Here is a 21,328-nt window from a genome sequence, read left to right as displayed (position 1 = left end):
ATATAGTTAGTCCTATACAACACAACTAGTATGGAAATCATTTTCAAAACTAAACAGATATGGCCTATATTGAATTGCCTGTCTTTCAAGGGGAAGGGGTGGAGAGGGAGGGAGCTAAGGAGGTTGGAACTCAAAGTGTTAGGACCAAATGTAATGTTCTTACCACTGGGTAACAAGAAATACAGGTTAAGGGGTCAAGAAAGCTATCTGGTCCTACAGGACAAAAGAGAAGACGGAGACAAGAGCAGGGAGGGAGGAGAGAGGAGAGAGCAGATAGGTCACAGGGGCAATTAGAAAGCTCGGGTTTGGGGGGGGGAGGGGAGAAAAGGGGAGAAAATTTGTAACCCAAAATTGTGTGAAAATAAATGTTAAAAATTAATAAAAAAGAAAAAAAAAGAAAAAAAAGAAAAACAAATGACCTAGAAAATAGATCCAAGAGAGATAACTTAAAAATTACTGGACTATCTGAAAGTCATGATTAAAGAAAAAGCCTAGACATCATCTTTCATGAAATTATCAAGGAAAACTGCCCTGATATTCTAGAACTAGAGGGAAAAATAGATCACCTCCTGAAAGAGATCCCAAAATGAAAACCACCAGGAATATTATAGCCAAATTCCAGAGTTCCTGGGTCAAGGAGATAATATTGCAAGCAGCCAGTAAGAAACAATTCAAGTATAGAACCACAATACGGATAACAAGATTTAGCAGCTTCTACATTAAGAGATCAGAGGGCCTGGAATATGATATACCAGAGGTCAAAGGAACTAGGATTAAAACCAAGAATCACCTACCCAGCAAAACTGAATTCAATCAATGAGGGAGAAAAATTAACATTCAATGACATAGATGAATTTAACGCATTCTTGAGGGAAAAAAAAGAGCTAAATAAAATTTTGAATTTCAAATACAAGACTCAAGGGAAGCATCAAAAGTTAAACAGTAAAGAGAAATCATAAAGGACTTATTAAAGTTAAACTGTTTACATTCCCACATGCAAAAATGATATTTGCAATTCTCATTACAATTATCTCATTATTAGAGTAATTGGAGGGAATATATATATATATATATATATATATATATATATATATATATATATATATATATATATACATACAGAGAGCACAGGGTAAGTTGAATATGAAGGGATAATATCTAATAAATAAAATTAAGGGGTGAGAGAGGAAGGTACCGGGAGAAGGAGAAAGGGAGAGGTAGAATGGGGTAAATCATCTCCCATCAAAGAGGCAAGAAAAAGCTTTTATAGTAGAGGGGAAGAAGGGGAGGTGAGAGGGAATGAATGAACCTTACTCTCATCGGAATCGGCTTAAAGAGGGAATAACATACACACTCAGCTAGGTATGGAAATCTATCTTACCTTACAGGAAAGTAGGGGGGAAGGGGTTAAGAGAAAGGGATATGATAGAAGGGAGGGCAGATTAGGGGAGGGGATAATCAGAAGCAAACCCTTTTGAGGAGGGACAGGGTGAAAGGAAACAACATGACTATTATGGAAGTGTTTTACATGACTACACATGTGTAGGTCTTTTGCATAAGTACACCTGTATAATCTATATCAAATTGCTTGCCTTCTCAATGAGGGAGGGTAGGGAAAGAGAAAGAATTAGAATTTGGAACTCAAAGTTATGCAAATGAATGTTAAAAAAATGTGGAAGGAAAAGTAACTAGTGGAGGGTGTAGATCAGTGGTGGACTGCACAAACAGAAATGTGGTAGAGGAGTGACTCTACCATGAGGCAGTCTCCTCTTCTGCACTAGCAATAATCGATGTCATTCATGGGGCACGATGGAAAAGTGGAATTCATAAAACAAGTTATTCAAGGCAGTGGTAGAAACTTTCTACAGGGGGACTTCTAGAATGGATACTTTGGAAATTTTGTGGAACAGAGAGAAAAGAGAAAGATCAGGTAATTATTGAGGTCATGGATCAGAGAATGAGGGTAAGTAGATAGAAAGAAAGGATCAAAAATGGTGAGAGTGAGAAAAATTATTTTTTTGGAAAGGGGCACAAAAATGAAATTTTAAAAGCTAAAGAATAGGACTAGTTGAAAGTGAGGAGAGGAAGGGGGAATCTAATTGAATGGGAGAAAGACTGATGGGAGAAAGAATTATACAACCAGATAAAAGCAAAAGAGAAAAAGAAACTAACATGCAAAACCCCAAAGGGAAAGGAGTAACAAATGAGAAGAGGGAGTCAGGGGTGATGGCAAGAGATACACTGAGAACAGAGCTACCTTTAAGAAGATTAAGCTAAAGTAGCTGAAACAAAATAGTACTGTGTTTAGGGAAACAAATCATGACTTGGGGAAAAAACAATATCTGAGACAGATGGAGGAAAATATAAAACTCTCATGTCTCTAAATGTGAATACATTAAACAATCTATTGAAATGAAAAAGAGAAACAAATTGGATAAGAAAACAAAAATTTACAATCTGTTGCATACAAGAGACATACTTTATAAATGAAGACATACGCAAAATAATGGAGGTTGGGGGAAATTTTTACTATGCACCCAGTAAATCCAAAAAAAAAATGAGGCTGCAGTCAGTTTATCTGACAAAGCAAAAAAAAATTAAAAACAGATAAAAAAGAAGGTACATTATTCTGGAATTTTTAAGTAATGAGTAGATTAAACAATAAATTATTGAAACAATTAATAACTATGTAGAACAAAATTATAATTATGAAAAAACACACCAACATTTCTGCGATGCAACCAAAACAGTCCACAAGGAGAACTCATATCCTTACAAAAAGGCATTAAGAAAATAAGAATAAAAAAACAGATGAGTGAACTGACTATGCCTTTTTATTAGAAAGCTAACAACTACACAAATATAAAATAAGCACAAAAGAGGAGATGTTAAAAACTAGAAAGGAAATAGATAAATTGGGAACAAAAAATAGAAATGATAAGGCCAAAACCTTGTTCTTTGAAAAGACCAATAAAATTGAAAACCTTTATCTAATCTGACGAGAGAGAGAGAGGGAGAGAGAGGGAGGGAGGGAGAGAGGGAGGGAGGGAGAGAGGGAGGGAGGGAGGGAACGAGGGAGGAAGGGAGAGAGAGAGAGAGAGCAGAAAGTCAAATCCATAAAATAGCAAATGAGCGAGGTGAAATCACAGGAAACCCAGAAGAAATAAAAATAGTAATTAAAATATATTTTCTACAGTTCTATACTAACAAAACTGAAAACAAAACAAAGAAATAGTGGAACACCTTTAAAAATATAAAATACTCAAAAGTTATCAGAAGACCAGTTAGAGATTTTACATAACCCAATCTCAGAAAATAAAATAGATCTAGCTATAATGGAACTAGCAAACAAAACTTTCCTCATACTGATGGATTCACTGGAGAATTCTATAAAACTTTTAAAGATGTTAGTATCATACTTCACAAATTATCTCAAAAATGGAGAAAGCACCCTACCAGAATCCTTTCATGAGACAAGTGTAGCCCTGATACCTAAACCAGGGAAAAGTAAAATATTGAAACAAAACTGTAGACCAGTATCATTAATGAACGATGCCTCAAAAATTTAAATAAAATCCTGTCGGACTATAGTGATTCATCTGAGAAATTATTCTTTATGACCAAGTAGGATTGATACCAGGGATGCAGGGTGGTCCAACTTTAGGAAAACAATTAACAGAATTAATCATATTAAGAAACAAAACATCTAAAACTACATATACCTCAATGTATGCAAAAAAAACCTTTGACAAAGTATCACTCCTTTATGATAAAATCCTTAAAAATATAGGCATGCTGGAACTTTCTTTCTTATCATAAAAAAGATCTAAAATCAAAAGCAAGTATCATAAGCAATGGGTATACACAAGAACATTTTCCAATAAATACAGTAATGAAGAAAGGATGTCCACTCTCCCTATTATTATTTGATATAACTCTGGAAATGCTAGCAACAGCATTTAGATAAAAGAAAGGCATGAGGCTAGGTAAAAAGCAGATAAAAGTATCTCTGCTGATGACATGATGATTTACTTGGAAAATTCTAGAGATCCATCAAAGATATTAATTAAAACTGTTAATAGCTTCAGCAAAGTTGCAGACTACAAAACAAATCCTGAAAAACAATGGCATTTCTATATTATAATAATAATAACAAAATATAAGAAACAATGATAGGGAAATTCCATTCCAAATAACTACAAAAGGTTTAAAACATCTGGGTATCAATTTTCCAAAGCACACTTTGGGAGTCTTTAGATTCATTTACAAAGTGCCCCACAAAGAAATTTTAAAAGCCATTTAAGTAGCTGGAGGAATACTCAGTGTTCATGACTGGGCCATGCCAATATAATGAAAAATGACAATACTACAAAAATTAATTTATGCTTTTACTGTTATGCCAATCAAATTGCCAAGGGACTACTTTAAGAACTTGATAAAAACAATAAGAAGAACCAGTTGGAAAAACAAAAGATAAAGGATATAAAAATGAAATAATGGAAAGAATTAGGTATAAACTTCCGAATCATGTGAACAACAAAATGTTGGGCTAAGCATTTTCTCCAATCCCCATGACTTCTCAAATCTCTCCAAAATAGAAATTATGAGTCAAAGATGAAACAATTTTAGCTATCTCCATGGTCTGGTGTACCCAAAAGTCAAAGAAAGGTTAAAAAAAACCTCCAGATCCATGAAATATCACTCACTGACCCCGAGCTCACTCAGCACCCTTTCTCCACCTCCCCTACTACCTGCAATAAGGCTCCAGTAGCAGACCCAAGGGCATTACATAAGTTTACGTAAAAATCCATCCCTATAGCCTGATCCCCCTTCCCTTTTTCCAGTGATGTGGAAGCTCAAGGTTCCAGGAGTTTGCTCAGACCTCAACAGCCAGCTTGGCTGAAGCCTTTCAGGAGCAAAAGCCTGCTGGGGGTGCAACCACAAAGCAAAGCTCTGAACTACCAATGCTAGAGAATACAAGCTCTAAACTACTGGTGGTGGGACAGAGAATGGCTGAACAGGAATGGGAGAGGTGTCCTAGACAGTAGTCCATGTGTGGGGGCAGAGGAGAGGGGTAGTAGTAGGAGTCTTTGCGTCTTTCCACCAAGCCTGAGGAAAAGAGCACAGCATCAAGATGGAGTCAGTTTTGACCACCCAAAGGTCAGCTGGGGTAAAGATCAATGGGATAAAGACCAAGAAATGCCTAATGATGGATGATGCTGAGACACTTGAGATCTAACCACCAAGGAAAAAGAAATAGGGATGAAGGAAAACTAGTACTTCCAGACTTCAAACTATATTATAAAGCAGCAGTCATTAAAAAAAAACATTTGGCATTGGTTAAAAAAAATAGAGAAATTGGAAAATAGAACAGACTACATAGGAGAAAATCAGAAACAGTAGAAATCGGTAATATAGTGTTTGATAAAGTAGAAGACATAGATTACCTAGGAAAATACTCCCTATTTGATTTAAGAAAAACTACTGAGAAAACTGGAAAGTAGGCAGAAACTAGGCTTAGACCAACATCTTACACAATATATTCCAAATGGGTATGCAACCTTAATATTCAAGATCATCCTATAAAATAATTAGAGGAAAAATGGAGCCTATACCACTCACAGCTCTGTGTGGGAGATATAATTTTCAACCAAACAAGAGACAGATGCAATGATAAAAGATAAAATAGATAAGTATGATCACCTGAAACAGAAAAGCTTCCACACAGAAAAAACTGAGAGACTTAGGTTAAAATGGGAAGTGATCAAATGAGGGAAAAATCTTTGCATCACATTTCTCTGATTAGAGTTTGGCATAATATTAATAGCCATTGTCCAGTAGAGAAGTGATCAAAAGATACAAACAACCAGTTCTCAAAGGAACATTTTCAAAGTATTCACAAGCACATGAAAGAATGCTCCAAATCACTTCAGAAAAATCTGGAAAGACTTGTATGAACTGATGCTGACTGAAATGAGCAGAACCAGGAGAACATTATACACAGTTACAGCCACAGTATGTGAGGATTGTTTCTGATAGACTTAGCGCTTCACAGCAATGCAAGGACCTAAAACATTTCCAAAGGACTCTTGAGGCAAAATGCCATCCACATCCAGAGAAAGGTCTATAGAGTCCATATGCAGAATGAAGCAGACTATTTCTCTTTTGTTATATTTTGTTTTGTTTTTTCTCAGGCTTTCTCCCATTTGTTTCAATTCTTCTATGCAACATGACTAATATGAAAATGTGTTTAATAAAAATGTATGTGTAGACCCCATATAAGAATGCATATAAAAGGGAGGGGGAGAAAATTTAAAATTTATGGAAATATTTGTTGAAGACTAAAAACAAACAAATTAATTTACGAAAAAAATGCTCCAAACCACTAATAATGGGAGAAACGCAAATGAAAACAACACTGAGGCTTCACCCACACTACTCAAATTGGCAAAAATAATGACCAAAAAAATGACAATTAATGTTGGTGGGGTCGTGGAATGATAGGTACGTTAGGTCATTGTTGGTGGAGCTGTGAAATGGTACAACCATTGTAGAAAGCAATTTGGAATTATGGAAATAAAGTGAAGAAAATGTTCATATACTGTGAACCAAAGACTATTCCTGTGTTTTTATCCCAAGGAAACCATTAATAAGAATAAAGTCCCCATATACACTTTTTGTGATAGCTAAGAATTAGAAACAAAGTAGATGTCCACTAACTGGGCAATAGTTAAACAAATTTTGGTACATGGATGTAATATTACAGTGCTGTAAGAAGAAATATTTGATGAACATAGAGAAGCATGACAAGATCTATATGAATTAATGCAGAATGAAGTAAACAGAGGTAAGAAAGCAATATATATGGTAACTTCAACAATATAATGAAAAAAACAACTGCACACCAAAAAATCAGAAGTGTAACAAATGTAACCTTGTAAGACTCAATTGAAAGGACACCCCAATTCACCCTTTTGTGAGGCTTGAAGGTCTACATATATTAAAGATTGCTTATGTTTTCATACTTTTTTTCAAGATATTGATCAATTATGCTGATTGTTTTTTCTCTAAAAATTGCTACTTATTATATGGAATGGCACTTTGGGAGGAGCAGAGGAGAAATATTTGGGTTAATTGTGATGATATCAATAAAAATGTATTTTTTAATGTAAATGAGAAATATTTAACAAAATAAGTAAAAATGTAGCACGACATAGATAATGTTAACACATGGTTTTCTAAGTCAGTATGGGGTCATCAAGGATCCTTACTTTTAATTTTATGACCCCATTTCTAATTGAGTTTGTTCTAGGTGAAGGATTTTAATCAGGGAACTGAAATGATTACTATATTCCAAATAATTGCTACCATTTGTAATCATATATTTGACCTTATCCATTTAAAAACATTACTCTTCAAAGGAGTCTATAGGGTTCACCAAAGTGCTAAAATGCTCCATGATGCAAAAAAAGTTAAGAATATCTACTCTGATTAATTAAATACCCTTTAAATAGAGGTATTATATAATGTTTAAAATGCAAGTTCTTTACTATTTTAAGATAGAAATTCTTCTCTGCTACTATTCATTATATTTTTTTTTTACATAGTCCATAGGCCAAGCTGTTTGGCATTCAACCAAAGTTAATGTGAAATCAGATGTCTGATGCTAACTGTAAAACAAATTATTATCTTAGTCCTGAACTGCAAAGAAGTGGTTAATAGTTGAACATCTGTGTACCACTCACACATAGTTGCTGTTTCACCCACAAGCAGCTGTGGAGAGCACAGGCAAAACATTCCCTACATGGTGATAATTACAGTGTGTGTTACAAAGGAGGCACAATCACAAAAGCATGCAATCAGCATATGCTTTTTATTTTCTCTGGAGCAGGTCTAGCATGCCAGATCTAGGTCTAATATACATAAAATGTGTATCTCAGCCAGAAAAAAAATGCATTTAATCAGATCTGAGTAAGTTTGGGAAACTAGCCTGATTTGAAAGATAACTTTTTGGGAGGAAATTCAAATTTGACAGTCTTAATGAAAGTCAGTAGGGGAATAATTAATCCCTTCAAAGTGCCATCCTGGCCTCACAAATTCTAGAATCACCTGAAAATGGGCAACAATTGTCTGTCATTTGGGAATTGACAATTTTCTCATTTCTTTCTCCCCATGCTATAAATTTGAGTAAATTTGTAAGCACCCAAATCTATCAGATCAGGAATTTAATTCTATCAAATCTCACTGCAATCTTTATTAATTGCAAGAATGGAGGATTTAATTAGCACGTATTTTATTTGGAGATTCTAGACAAACAAAGCTGATATCCTCTAGCACTCAAGACACATCTTCTTAGTCCATTGTGAAAAGATTTGCTGATCACATTTGCTGATCACAATCACAAATTATTGACATAAAACCTATCCAAGATCTAAAGCTCATCCCTAAATTCTTCTACTTTCAAAGGAAGGCCTTAGAGTAGCAAGTATTTGTAGGAATCAGTCTTCACAGAAGGAAGACTTTTTAATCATATAGTTTTAGACTGAGACTTCTTACAGCTAAGAAATGGACTGCTTGAAAAAATTTTGAAAGTTTTCCAAAAAGGAGAAAGGCAAAAGGAAATTTTAGGAAAGGATTTCATTGCAAGAATTATGGAAGAGAATTTATTTCTTGTCTTCAAATAGATAACAAATTTTGGTAGGAGGGTCTATTGTAATAAAGCAATGAATAAATTAAATTACCATAGTCACCAATAGCTTTTCAACTTGTGGTCTATCTCTGGACAGTCTTTCATTCATCCAATATCTTCTGATCACCCACCATAAGCAAAGCACTGTCTATGGTAGGCAGGTTGAAGGATACAAAGAAGTGTAATGCACAAGTCCTCTCTTCATGGACTTTACCATCCTAGGTGGGGAGATGAAACATAGACATAGGAAAGAATTAAATATGTCAATATAAAACAAAAGAACAAAATAAAAAGCATCCTAATATTATTTACCAAATGAACATTCTGGTAATAGGATCAGATTAAAAAAGATCTCTGTGACCTGAAATGACAGAAAAGACTTCACGGAGATGGTAAAACTGGAGTTTGGTCTTGCAAAATACTTAAGATTTTGACAGGGAGAAAGGAGAGGTCACAGCATTCCAGGATAAAGTTCAAAGGCAAGACTATAGATGGCATATTTAGTGATATGATTTGTAGTAGGTGGAGTGTCAGTTTCAGAGCCAGAAAAACTTGAGTTCTAGTCCTATTCTGATACATATTGATTGTCTTACCAAATAAATGACTTAACTTCTCAATGATCGAGGCAATTCTCTAAGACTTAGTTGCAGAAAAGTTGCTGATTCAAAGTAGTAGAAGGAATTTCCTCAAAAAAAGTTCTCCATACTAAGTGAAATTGCAGGTCAAGTCCCTTTCGCTATTTAGAGAACTGTGAAAATAGGATGATGAAAATATAAAGCAAAGGGACCTTTGAGATTAACTAGTCTAACCCCTTCATTTTACAGGTAAAGAAAGCCAACATCTGGAGATCTTAATGAGTTGTCCAAGGTCACACAAGTAATGTGTAACAAGGTCAACATGCAGCTCCCATATGTCATGCCTCCAGCATAGACAGTTTGGGGTCAGATTTTTGCAAGTCTTCAGTACAAGTCTTCAATACAAATCTACATTCTAGAATGCATGCACAAGACAAGAGTAATGTAATTAAATTCCACAAATTTTGTTTATATACAAAGCATTGTGTTACGTAAAACTAAAAATCAAACATTTCTTGCCTTTAAAGAGAGTACAGTTTACTAGTCAGATTCTCAGAGACACTTTAATAATCACCACTTTAATAATAATAATAATAATCTGATGGTATCTGAAACAGATGAAGACATCAGAGATGAGAATTAAAGAAAATTCAGATCCTATTGTGACAAAAAAAAAGTGAACCAGGGATTATCAATAATTAGAGATCCAGATATCTACTTTCCCCTGTTTATAACATTTTATGAGAATAATCTACATGTGCATGAAAGGTGTTATTTGGTAAAGATAATCTTTTATCTTCACTAAAGATAATCTATAACAGTCCATATTTCCACAATTACATGATTGCCCTTTTGTCCATTAAAAAAAAAAAAAACAAGCTGTTGTCCTTAGTATTCATTGTGAATCTCAGTATATTCTGAGCTTTCATATTTCTGGCACTTTTATCATGGGACTACTCTGTACTTTTATATTTCTCCTCAGTTATACAGACTTGTTTCCACTTTCTATGTGCTCCAATATTCAAATACTCCTGTGGTTTTGTGACCAATACACAGGGGGCCTTTGCCCCATTTTTTTGGCCCTGGATATCATCGTAGCAGGTGGCCTTAAAATTAGTCATCTCTCATTTTTACTATGCAACTGGCCTATTCTTTTTTTCTCATCATGCATTTCTTTGATGACATCCTTTATACTACTTCTCTTAGAAAATTCCTTATTTCTAATGTATCATAATTCGGTCAAACCCACCATGTATCTTTTTCATCACTTTTCATGATCTTCAAATTCAATTCTTTGGAGATTGTAGTATTTTATAAATGACAGACATGAAGTACAATAACAACTCTAGCATTAAAATATTGGCTTTTGTTTTCAGGAGTAGTTCAGTATTATTAAAACGAAAGAATCCAGACTGCTCTCTTCCTACTGTTTAATTCTAGTCCCAGGCCATTGCCGTTTGCAGTATCTGGAACAATGGGTGCTGACAGATAAGCTCTAGAAGTCATCCATCCAACTGTGAATCATATTTTGGAAGATAGACATTCTTCATTCACTTGATTTTTCCCAGTGTGGATGAAGACAAACTCTTTTGAGTGATTATGGATCTCATTTAAAAGGTTCTGCAATGTTCTGGGATTTGATACAATCAACTTAATGTTATTCTTAAACAATACCATTTGAAGTAACTCACTGTCTTTGGGAAACACCTCCCTTATTCAGAGTCTGCTGAACATATTCTCTAACAGTGATAAACACCCTTGGAAAATATATTTCTCTCTGATTCTTGCCTCCCTTGATACAAACGATGAGAGAATTTGCTTCATTATTGTCCTTGTATCCACAGCACTTAGCACAGTGCTTGGCAGATTATAGGTACTTATTAAAGAGCCATTGACTCTTTCTACTTTATTCCTACCTTTTCAACATCTCCTGATGTTCCAGACTTTGCCATTATACTTCAGCAGTTTTATTACTCTATTGCTCTAGGTCTTCTCTTCCCATTGGTGAGTTCCTCCTGGAAACTACCTTTTAATGAAGTGCCCAGGCCAGCTGTCTACTCCTTTCCCAATTGCCGACACTAAGAACTTCACTATGATCAGGACAGGTGTGAACTGGCAACTTTGTCATCCACTACTCAGTTCCAGGGTCACAGATTCAGGGCAGCCTGAGAAGTGGAGACCTTCAAAGCAAGGAAGAGATATCCCGGGGAGGAAGGACTTAGGCTGTGTATGGAGAAAGGAGAAAATTCAGAACCTAGCAGCAGCTGTGTGGCTCACACACTTGATTCAGAGTTGCCCCATTTGAAGCATCTAACTCAGAAAAAAATCCCAGACCAAGGAGCCTACAATTCTGCTACCGAGAACCAACAGAGCTTTCTAGCTGGGTGATAGGAAAAGAGTTCAGCAGAGTCTTGCCCAGACCCAAACTTAGGTCAAGAACTTGCAGAACTCCAACCAGAGGGATAGCAATCAGACTTTGCCCTGGGTTGGACTACTTTGGGGACACTGAAAGGTTACAGAGCTCCAACTTCTCCCTGAGATCCTGGAATAACACCACACTTGATACCCCTAAGAACACATAGGACCAGCTCTGAACTTGTAGCAGACTCTGAAGTCAAGAAGTAGACTGGAAGAAAAGGCAAACAAACAAAAAAGAAAGAACTATACTATAATGAGCTATTACGATGGCTAGCAAAGTCAAGACACAAACAAACAGAACCTCAGAGAAAAATACATTATGTCTTTTTTTCTTTCTTGTGGTTTTTCCCTTTTACCATAGACATTTAACATTATTGTACATGTATTACCTATATCAGATTGCTTGCTGTCATGGGGAGGTGGGAGGAGAGGAAGGAAGAAAGATTTGGAACTCAAAATTGTATAAAAATGAATGCAGAAAACTATCTTCACCTGCAATTGGAAAAAATTAAATTCTATTAATTTGAAACACAAATAAAATGTGAAAACAATTTAAAAATACAGTGTGGGCACAAACTCACTAGAATTCCTAGAAGAGATAAAGTAAATTTTTTTCATAAAAAATGATAAAAATGATAGTGTTTCGGTCAAATTGGAGAATAAATGAGAGGTATGGAAAAAAGAATGAGAAATAGAATTAGAAACTTGGCACAAAAGGTACAAAACTGTGCCCAAGCAAAAACTCTTTGAAAATTAGAATGAACCAAGTAGAAGCCAATAACTCCATGAGGCAACAAGAAATGTTAAAATGAAATCAAAGGGCTACAAAAATAGAAGAAAAGGCAAAGATTTTACATTACATTAAGGGGAAGGGAAAGGAAGGTTAAGGATAATAACCTCACATATCAGGGTACACATATCTATACAAACAAGGAGGGAGGGAGGGATTGGCTGAGACTTGAACCTCACTCTCATATGAACTGGTCAAAAGAAAGAAGGAGAGAAAGACAGAGAGAGAGGGGGGAGAGAGAGGGAAAGAGGGGAAGGAGAAAAAAGAGAGAGAGGGAGAGAGAGAGAGAGAGAGAGAGAGAGAGAGAGAGAGAGAGAGAGAGAGAGAGAGAGAGAGAGAGAAAGAGAGAGAAAGAGAAATGAGTACAGAAATACCAGAAATACATTTCACTCAACAGGGAAATAAGAAGGAAAGGGGAGAAAGGGAGAGAGAGGAATTAGAAGGTGAGTAGATCAAGGTAAGGATGAGTCCTAAGCAAAACAAGCTCTAAAGATATACATGAATATTTATAACTCTCTTTGAGATGGAAAATGATAGGAATATAAATGGGTGCCCATAAATCAGAGAATAGGTTAATAAGTTATGGTATAAAAAATATGAAACTCTACTATGCTGAACTACCATCAGTGTAATGACCAACCAGTATTGTGGAGACTAAGTATGAAACATGCTACCTAACTCCTGATAGAGAGGTGAAGGACTCAATGCAGAAGAGACAATTTTCTTTTTGGACATGGTCATGCAGAAATTTATTTGATTGATTATACATATTTATAATGGATTTTGTTTTTCTTTTGTGCTCTCAGTGGGGGAGGGAGGATAAGAAATTGAATATTGGCTTATTAAAGCAAATAAAATATATTCTTTTTAAACAGAAGTGGGTTTAGGCCCAGCTTTCATCACCTTAAAGAAAAAATGCCCAAGGAAGTATGCCAGGCAAAGCTTTGCTAATCAACTCTGGCTCACTGAAACAATGGTTCTATTTTTTTTTTCATTTCCCTCATTTCTAAAATCCCTTTTCCTCTTTGACAGAGCTAATTTTAATTTAGGGTCTCCTAGTCAAATGATTCCCTACTTCAGCTGCCTTTTGATTGCCAAGTCATTTTACTGTTGTCACCTTAATTGCTTCTTGGAGGCTCTGCCTTGGGGAGTCCCCAGCTACATACCTACTTCACATAAGCAAATAGTATTATCAAAGTAGCTATCTAGTGAGTACTAGGCTCTAATATGGATGAGTCAGAGCAAGAAAACATTACAGAGGGTTGTATTTTGACTAAGAAGATAATCAAGGAACTAAAGAAAACACATCCTCACCAAGAAAATTCTTATGGAAATTTTAAGCCTCATTTTATCCAATGCCTTCACATTAATATTATTATTTTCAATTTAAGATTAAGCCATATGAAAATTTGTTCATGCATGAACAGATCAAATCAAAGTCTTCCTAGATTATAAACCATAGATGTATGTCCTAAGGTAATGTAATTATGAGGGAGCACTGGATTGCATTAGAATATAAAGAATACACTTTAAAGGAAATTACAAAGAGATAGTTTTGAGTTGAGTATTTTCTTTTCTTGTGTGTTTCTCTTAATGCTTAAAGCTAAATAAACTTCCAACGTAAAGAAAATTTTCTATGGAATATTCTGCATATGTACAATCAGACTATTATATTCTTCATAATATGGTTAAAATGGAGTATGCCATACTACTGTGCTATAAGAAATGATGGGCAGACAGATTTTAGAAAAACCTAGGACTCATATGAACTGATGCTGAGTGAGGGGAGCAGAACAAGGAGAACATTGTACACAGTTACAACCACATTGTTCAAACTTCGATAGACTTGGCTCTTCTCAGCAGTGCAAGGTTCTAAAACAACTCCAAAAGGCTCATGATGCAAAAATGTTATATACGTATCCAGAGAAAGAATCACAGAGTCTGAATGCAGATCAAAACATACTATTTGTTCTCTCTCTCTTTTTTGTTTTGTTTCTTCTTTTTCATGGTTCATCTCATTGGCTATAATTCTTTACAACATGACTAATGTGAAAATATGTTTAATATGAATGTATATGTAGAGCCTATATCAGATTACATGCCACCTTGGGGACAGGGGGAGGGGAGGGAGAGAAAATTTAAAACTCAAAAGCTTGTGGAATGGAATGTTGAAAACTAAAAATATATAAATAAATTTTCTTTAAAAGTGGTATTCCATTTCTGGATTTAGCCACCAAGAAGTTCTGTTATAAAAGTACAGGGATAAAGACTGTGGGACTTTGAATTAAACAGTGTAGTATGAGTGGGCAGAAATATAGTAGGCCAAAAGAGATAACTCCCCCTATTGCTTGTGAGTTTCCAACGGACAAGGTCATATAAAGACAAAGGCTATGTATTAAAAAATACACTATTACCATCATTTAGTTAAAATGACCTTTGCACATGTTTCTCCTTACTAGTTGCTTTGTCAAAGTGAAAACTCCTAAATATCATGTCTGCTTCTGCTACCACAGAGTTGTCTCCCTTCTCCAGTTGATGGAATAAAGGAGGGACAATGAAGGGATGAAGGGAACCTCTCAAGTAGGCTCATGAAACAGATCTAGGGAGTGGAGGCAGCAGTTCTATTTTTAATCCCAAGAAAACAGGCTCCAGATCAAGGCTACTAGACTCCCTCTCCAAATAAGACTCTAAGGTCACTTTAGCCACGAGACAGTATGCTATTTGATAACCTGGTCATATTTAACAGATCAGAAGTTGATAGAGAATGTTAAAAACTAGAAAAATGGCCTGATGCTAAATTACCTGGGAGATTTATCTAAAATGTTAATATTTCAAAACTGAAGTGAAAGATTTGGTTGCAGAATGGGCATTGAATTCAGTTCTATACATAGCAATTGTGCCCAGGCCAGAACAATAAAACCATTCTCTTTAGTTTAATATCTCTTGAAGTAGGTATGAATTCCCTGAAATAAGTGTGAATTCTCTTTCTACTGTGTCCTCAGCCTCAGTTCAGATATAGTAGTAAGAAATACTATACAATTCACATACTTGAATTGGCCTTTGGATTTAACTCTTTAAATGAATCACATGGCCAAAGATTCTGGGAAGATGGTGGAATAAGTCAGAAAATTTCAAGCTCTCAAGATTTTCCTCCACAAAAGGGATAAAATAGTGCCTTTGGGTGAACATAGAGCTGTGAAAACGAATAAGTAGGGGCAAAAGAGGAGTTTTCTTGGGACAGTTGGAGAAGACCTAAAGAAAATTCCCAGGACTAGATTTCCTCCCAGTGAAGAGTAAACACCTCCAGGCTAGGGTCTGCTTTAACAAGGGGCAAGCCCTGGAGGTAGCTGGGCTAGGAGGCTCCCTCCACCAAGCCACAGAAGCTTTTACCCCCAGGACAGTGAAGGGAGTTGGGTTTCTAAGCTGGGAAAGATGTAGGGAACCTCTGCTGACAAGAAATGCCAGATCCAGCTGTGCTGCAGAGAGCAGCAGGGGCGAGAAGGAACCAGCACATTCTGAATGAGTACAAAAGCGGTGAAGTGTGAAGCTGCTGGCTGTGGCCACTTACAGGAGGCTGAAGGCCTTGGTCTGAGTGCATGGTCAGAAAGGAGAATGGAAGAGAATCAGAGGCCAGAGGCACCTTCCCCCATGCCCCAGGAGTAGAAATAATTATAAAAACTAAATTGTTACCCCCCTCAAAAATGAACAGGCAAAGGAGAAAGAATCCATCTATAAAGACCTACGAAGGGGAGTAGAGAAAACTAGGATTCATCTTCAGAGGAGAATATTGAAGTAAAGAAACCCTCTATAATGTCAAATGGTCACCTGCCCAAAAAGAATTCATTGAAGAACTTAAAAAAAAACCTTTAGAAATCAAATAAGAGAGATTGAGGAAAAAAATTTTAAAAATAAGAATAATACAAAAAAACAAGATTGTGACAAGAAAATCAACCAATTAGAAAAGGAGGTCCAGAATCTTAAGGAAGAAAATAACTCCTTGAAAATCAGAATTGGACAAGGAGAAGCCAGCAGTTACAAAAGAGAAAGAAAGAAAGAAAGAAAGAAAGAAAGAAAGAAAGAAAGAAAGAAAGAAAGAAAGAAAGAAAGAAAGAAAGAAAGAAAGAAAGAAAGAAAGAAAGAAATATATGTATATATATATACATATATAAAGAATGAAAAGAGAGTGTGAAACATCTCATAAGAAAAGCAACAGATTTAGAGAGCAGAACAAGAAGTTTAGTGTTAGATCCTCTGGGTATTATATTTTAGTTGTAGATTTTCTACTCCTAATAATTATTAGATTTTTTTAAATATTTGATACAGTTTTATGCCTTTCGTTTTTGTATCCCAGCCTTTTTTTCCACAACCTCAAAATTCCTTGTGACAAAAAATAAGTGCAATAAGAGATCAGAAAGAAATGTCACCAAGGAGTGAATTGGGAAGGCTGTGGAAAACTTGGGACTTGAGTCAGACTTTGATGTACAGATAAAACTTATTATAATTTTGTGGGAAACAAGAATGTTTGAATTAAATATACTTTTGAACTTGGATATTCATATTTTGAGGACTATGTTCTTTGAATTTGCTTTGTGGTTGAATATGCTTTTCAGTCAATCAACAAACGTTTAGTAGGTACCTAGTATGTACCAGACACTGGATAAAGTCTTGAGGTTAAAAAAATAAAAGTGAAATGGTGCCTACCCTTAAGTAGCTTATATTCTAGGGGAGGCGATATGAACATATATTGCTATGTAAAAATATATATGAAATAAAGTAATTTTATTATTATGAATAATAAGCAACCTTGTATCCATCTTCCACTCTATTGTTTTTCCAGAACACTTTCCCATATGTTGCTCCATTTGATTCTCAAATAAATTTTATAATGACTTGATCAATAGGAAAAAGTAGTAAAGTAGAAAATGAGAAGATCTTATAGTCCATATTTGACGTCTTGAATGATGATTTTTAAAAACTTGCCTTCCTCTCTTTTCCCTTTCATGGGCCAATTGTTACTGAATGATTTTTGTTTTCTACTTACCAAAAATGTCCTCTACATTACCCATATACATACTTTTTTAAACTTTTAAAAACATATCTTTATAATTTAGAAGATGAAGGGCAATGTTTTTTAATCTGCTTGACATTTTGAGATGGCTATGCATTAAAGGAAAGTTTTAAGGCATCTCCATGAAATCTAATTTTCAGTATTTTAATGTTCATGCAAGTTTACTTTCCCTTATGCACCAGAAATACCAGAACTATTGATGAATATACCATCTGGCCAACTTTTAATAATGCATATAATATGAGTTTGGAAAACTCCTTTGGAAATTTTCAGATTTTCTTTGTTGAAATATTATGAAAGAAGTGTTTGATCTAACCAGATGTAGAGGCTCTGGGCTAGTATCCAAGAATAGTGAAATAACCCTATGAACACTTTATATCCTAGGACTATGCCAATTTCCCAAGAGAAAGAATGAGATTGAATTAAGTTGGTTACCATTGAAGGTTATGTTGGGTGGTAAATGATTGTATCCAAATATTTTTAAAACATTCCTCGTATTTTTGATCCAGAGATTCCACTTCTAGATATGTAACCCTAGATAGAAATGTCATGTATGAAATACCGTACAATGATCAACTGTGAATGAGTTAGTCATTCTGCTCAATACAATGATCCAAGACAATTCAGAAGAACTTATGCTGCAAAATGTCATCCATCTTCAGAGAAAGAACTCATGGAGTCTGCTTGCAGATTGGAGTGTAATTTTTTTTCCATTTTCTTGCTTTTTTTGCCACATGATTAATGCGGAAATATATTTTACATGATTTCACATGTATAATTTATATCACGTTTCTTTCCTTCTTAATGAAGATTGGAAGGGAGAGAAAGAATTCAAAACAAATTTTTAAGTGAATGTAAAAAATAAAATAAAATTTTTAGAAAGGAAAGTCCTGAATACAGAAAATATTTGTAGCAATATTTACAGCACAGAACTGAAAATAATATATGTGTCCACCAATTTGAGGATGGTTTAACAAAGTGTAGTAAACTATTGTTTTGCTAAAATAAAAAGCAATGAATATGAGGAGCACAGAGAAGCACAGGGACACTCATATTAATTGAAGTAAACAATATACAGGGACTATAACAATGTAAATGGCAAAATCCTTAATATTGTCTAATTATAAAGGCCAACTTTGATTCCTGAAGAATAGAAGAGAAAACATATTTCCATCCCTTCTTTGCAGAGATGAGGGACTTGGGAACAGAACACTGCATATAAAATGTCAGATTTGGTTGTGGGGTTTTTTAGATTAATTAATTTACTTATTTTTACTTCTCAATGTTCACTTTTAGAAGAATTTGAGCTCTAGATTTTCCCCCTAATTCCCCTTACCCCTCTCCATGTTGGCATGCAATCTGATATAGGCTATACATGTATAATTATAGTACACATATTTTCACATTAGTCATGAGATCTGGTTGATATATTGATTGATTTTATTGAAACTGCTTTTAATCTTTCTTTTTAAGATCTTTCATATGGAATGACTCTTTGGGGAGATATATGCACATGTGTGCACTATGTGTGTGCATACATTTAGGACATGTATATACATCGTGTGATTACATGAACAATATGTAATCTTATAAGGATGTGTTCTAATATAATAATATATAGATTTATGTAAACACTCCTTTAGCTAGTCTTGGGGACTCCAAGAATCAGCAACAGTTGAAGTACATGTATCCTCAGGCAATAGATAAATAGTTATAGATAAGGACATAGACATGGATATAGATTATGTAGATGTAGAAATAGATATATATATGTAGATATAGGTACAGATGTGGGTATATATGTATATGTGATGTATATATAAATATATACATATATGTGGGTGTGTGTATATGTATCTATATTTGTTCATATGAACTATTTGTGCCTGCCCTGTGAAAGAGCCTTCTGAACTCCTATTAGTCTGGTCAGTCATATTTGGGCACACTGTACCTTGATGTCAACATAGTGATGTCATTTTGGTCCTCTTCAAGAATGAAGAACAACTAACCAGATATAGATAGATAGATAGATAGATAGATAGATAGATAGATAGATAGATAGATAGATAGATAGATATAGATATAGATAGATATATACACATACACAGACATATAGATACAGTCATGAAGGTGATATAAAACAAAAAAATGAAAATAAATATTTATAATTTTTTAAAACATGAAGCAAAGTCAGGCTAAAAAACATTTATATTAGCCTTGTCAGAGGTTATGATAAAAGTGTGAATATTCCAGGCTGGGAAAATTGATTGTATTTTAATCCATATGAAGAAATTGTCCAGTGGTTAGAGCTCTATACCTGAAGTCTGAAAGATCTGAGTTCAAATTCAGCTTTAGATGCACACTAGTTGTGTGATCCTAGGCAAATCACTTAGCCTCTGTCATTCTCAGTTTTCTCATCTATAAAATGGGGATAATAATTATGTCTACCTCCAAAAGTTTTATGAAGATAAAATGAGACAATATTGGTAGCGTTTTTCAATTCTTAAAACACTATGTAAATGTTCGCTATCATTATAGTTGTTATTAGTTACTTTAACATCTATCTCTATCACTTAGAAAACTAGAGCTCTTAAATGGGCATCCTTTAGAAAACTGTTCTGTTTAAGGAATTTAAAAGAATCTGCCATATGTCAAATGACCCAGAATATAAACTCCTCAAGAGAAGGAACTGTTCTTGTTGGGTTTGGGGGAATTTTTTGTTTCATTTTGTTTTGGTTTTAGCTTTTGTATATCCAAGGCTTTGTGAATAGTTGTACTGGGTTATACTACAGGAACTTAATGAATTTATTCTGAATTTATTAAATGGTGATTTTTTTAAAGACTCTAGATGAGTTATATAATAAATCTTCTTTAAGCCTTGAATTAGATTCAAAGTCCAATCAATGGGCAGTGCAATTTGCTTCATGTTCTATACTATCACAAGAACTGTTGTTATGAATATTTTGGCTTACACTGGTCCTTTGTTTCTGTCTTTAGTTGCCTAGTCCAGTACGGGGATTGGGAGGTCTAAAAATATTAATGGTTGAGTTACTTTCCAAATTGCAATCCACAATTATTGGGCTATGTAAAAGTTTCATCAGCAGTGCTTCCATGTTCCTATCTTCTCAAAGCCTCCCTGATATTTGCTGTTTTCTTTTCATCTTTGCAAGTTTGCACTGAGTGAGATAAAATAACAGTATTGTTTCAATTTATATTCTTTTATTATTGATGACTTGGAGCATATTTTCATATGGTCATTTATGATTTGTAAATTTTCTTTTGAAAACTCTGTTCATATCTAGTGGCTATATATCTATTGGGGGAATTCTTCCTCCTTTTGGAATAAAGCCTTTTTATTTTTGCCCAGAAAAAATATTTTTATCTTCATATGCAAATCACTTGATCTGTAAAATGCCACAGCTTAGTCAAGAATCAGCAAAGTATTTATAGAGAAGGAAAATAGTCTCCTAGTTACACCCATCGGAAATTAGAATTATGTTCATTTTATAACACTGGCAAGTTCTAGATTTCAACATAAGCCTTCTGGCATTTCTAAAAATCTCTCCACACTATGTGAATCTTCAAAGCAAAGACTTTTATTAGCAAACATTTACAGTGACATTTCTGGTAGTTATAAAAAAGAGAGTATCTAGGCATAGCAGAAAACAAGCAAATAAGAAATGTAAAATGGCCATGGTCCAAAAACACTTGTCTACAAAGGAGTCACCTTTGTCTTTTAATTTGACTTAATTCCTCTATTTTAGTAGAACTAAAAGGGGCTTTTGAGA

At 34.7% G+C, this 21,328-nt stretch overlaps 1 long non-coding RNA gene across 1 annotated transcript in view; it reads right to left on the bottom strand.

Annotated features, from left to right (window-relative positions):
- The window catches only part of LOC140501228 (uncharacterized), a 72,945-nt gene extending 64,045 nt beyond the window's left edge, over nt 1–8,900 (bottom strand). Inside the window, exon 1 of the long non-coding RNA XR_011966104.1 lies at nt 8,742–8,900. This is a non-coding gene — a long non-coding RNA (uncharacterized lncRNA). The remainder of the gene's footprint in view (nt 1–8,741) is intronic.
- Between the last annotated feature and the right edge of the window lie 12,428 nt (nt 8,901–21,328).

The sequence above is a fragment of the Notamacropus eugenii genome, chromosome 4 (genome assembly GCF_028372415.1).
Source record: "Notamacropus eugenii isolate mMacEug1 chromosome 4, mMacEug1.pri_v2, whole genome shotgun sequence".
In the NCBI taxonomy this organism is placed as follows: Eukaryota; Metazoa; Chordata; class Mammalia; order Diprotodontia; family Macropodidae; genus Notamacropus; species Notamacropus eugenii.
The sequence above is the reverse complement of the archived record's forward strand: the minus strand, read 5'-3'. Positions and strand labels throughout refer to the sequence as shown.